We start from the raw sequence: 2,758 nt of genomic DNA on the forward strand, positions 1-2,758 counted from the left end.
ACTTTGGGGGAGGGCCATATGTCTTTTCCTTTCTTATAAATATTCACAAGAATGATCCAGAGTTAGAATATTAAAAAAAAAAAAAAAATCTGGAGACAGACTATATTCATGGTTTATTTACTGAATGTCTACGTTATTGCTTGTTACAATTCCAGGTACAGTCGATATAAAATAAACAAAAGTAATAAAATTCCTCTTCTGATGAATATATATTAATGAAGGTGAGGGACGACAGAACAAACTAACTTATAACTAAATACGAGATTATGAAAGAGAAAAGTGAGGACTAAAAAAGGGTCCTGGAGAGAAAGTAACTAGACAGTGGGGAGCTACTTAGATGCTGAGATCAGAGAAAAACAATGTTAAGAGGAGATATTTTGGCTGAAACACAAATGTTGATAAGCTAGGCCTGCAAATATCTTGAGGAGGAATATTCCAGACAAACAGAAGAATGGCAGAAAGAAGTTCAGTGTAGCTAAAACACAATGAATAACAGGGTGAGTAGTAAGAAAGTCAGAGAAGTAGGGAAGGTGTAAATCCTTCAGGTCCTTTTCGGCTATGGTTAAATCAGTATTTCTCTAAAAGCAGTGGTGTGCTGCTGGGAGTTGTTTAGAGGTTGGCTGCAGGTCCTCAGGTGGAGCGATCACATTGCACAATCGCACAAACAGATTTACCATGGGGACAAATACAACAAGGAGGAGTTCCAGTACAGCATGCCATGTTGCCCAAGGGCATAGCCACGCCAGTCTCAAACACATTTGATAGCTGAATCTGAACTTGGAGGCATCTTGGCTTTCAGCAGAGTCAGGGATGGGTCCATTATATGAACCATGAACCAGAACCTCACATCTTGTTCTGGAGGACACTGACCAAGAAGCCAAAGAAATGAAGCTAACATCTTTCTGATAACATTATTATGTTACTTTCTTGTTTCTCCCTTTGATATTCAAAGGATATTCAGACTGTTTGAATGTGCTGGTGACTGCTCTGCTTCAAGTGAGCAGAGCCAACAGCACCATGGCCCAGCCAGATGAGTGCTATTTGGGCTGCAGCCTTGGCTGAGTGCGACCCCAGAAGCCATGCAGAACTCTGTACCCAGCAGAATACACTTGGTAGATGGAGGAAGCAACTAATCTAAGAATAAGGTCATGGCTATTACAGGGACTGTGTAAACTTGCTCTTTTGTTTTTTCTGCCAAGTATTGTATGTATGGTGGTTTATGTTTCATTGTATTGGAAATTTTCCATTTTACTCAAGAAATCTGTTCCATGTTACCTTGATAAAAGAGGAAGTTTTTATAATATAAAAAATTTAAAAAATAATAAAATAAAAGCAGTGAAAAACAACTGAAGCTTTTAAGCAGGAGGATGACAAATTCTGATTTGTTCTTTTAAAAGATCATACTAACTGCTACATGAAGAACAGACTACAAAGGAATGAAAGATAAAACAGAAAAAAATTGGTAAGTTCAATTACATTAGAATTGGGAACTTTCCTTCAAAGACAGCATTAAGAAAAGAAAAATAAAAGCTACAGAGTACACATATAACCAACAAAAAATTCTAAATATATAAAGACAATAAGCAAAAGACCAACACCACTAAAAAAAATGTAAAAAAAAATACTTGGAAAAGTACTTCACAAAAGAGGAAACACGGATGAAAAGATAACCTTATTAGTAGTCCAGAAAATACAAGTTAAATTTATAGTGAGACATCATCTAAGTTAATAACTATCCTGCTTTTATTATAATCACTCCCTTGCTTTTTAAATTTTATGAGCTTTGAACATATTTTTTTTCTGTTTTGGAACTTTTGGCAAACAGAATGCTACTGCTTACATTCTTTGACTTGTGACATTTGTTCAAAATTATGTTTGGGGGAGTCATCTACATTAATTCTATGTAGTTGATACATTTTCACTGCTGTACCATTACTTGGGTACCCCCAATTCAACCATTCTACTGCTAATGGACATTTGGATGGTCTCCTTCCCTCCCCAGGCTCTCGCCCTTCTCTTTTGCCTTCTCCTCTTTTTGCTACGTAACAAAGATCCAAACAAGCTTGTATATGTCTCAAAGTACACATTTGGAAGAGTTTCTCTTGAATATACACTACTCAGTTGTAAGATACGTACATGCTCAACTTTATATAATAAAATCAATGTAAGAAAAAGAACTAATAAAAAAGTTAGGAGACAGGTTCTAAGACCATCATAATACTCTAGGCAATAAACGATATGAATTGGGGTACTGATAGCACATGTAGTGAGAAGTGATCAGACGTGGGATATATGTTGGAGCTAGAATCAACAATGATCTTTAAGTCTCTACCTGAGCAAAATGGTTGGCTATACAAGCTATCTATAAACAGAGAAAACTGGATAGTCTTTTAGTTACTTAGGTGAACTTATTAACCTTCAAAAAATATTTCAGAAGATCACTGTTCTCATAATGCTGATATAAATAAAAATATATATATATTTTTACCTTTTGCTTTCTCCTTTCCTGCTTGATCAGAACCCTGGTACTGAAAAAAGAAGCAAAACAAAAAAATATAATGGTTAAAAAATAGTTTCTTAAATGATTGCCATTTTGGCTGAAGACTTGAAATTAACATCGAAAAGTATAGTAACAATTATATTATTTTTTGAAAAGAAAACTATGAAAATGTTATTTATAGCATATACTACTTCAAAAAATTTTCTTAGAAAATTCAAGAAGTAATAAAGACTAACCTCTAATAAATAAAAAACATTA

The 2,758-nt window shown here is 34.5% G+C and overlaps 1 pseudogene; it reads left to right on the forward strand.

Moving 5' to 3' along the window:
• Positions 1 to 588: 588 nt before the first annotated feature.
• On the forward strand, positions 589 to 905 carry LOC121024401 (cyclin-dependent kinases regulatory subunit 1-like; annotated as a pseudogene).
• Positions 906 to 2,758: the final 1,853 nt, after the last annotated feature.

The sequence above is a fragment of the Herpailurus yagouaroundi genome, unplaced genomic scaffold (assembly GCF_014898765.1).
Source record: "Herpailurus yagouaroundi ecotype Mexico unplaced genomic scaffold, PumYag 64435, whole genome shotgun sequence".
NCBI classification, from domain to species: Eukaryota; Metazoa; Chordata; class Mammalia; order Carnivora; family Felidae; genus Herpailurus; species Herpailurus yagouaroundi.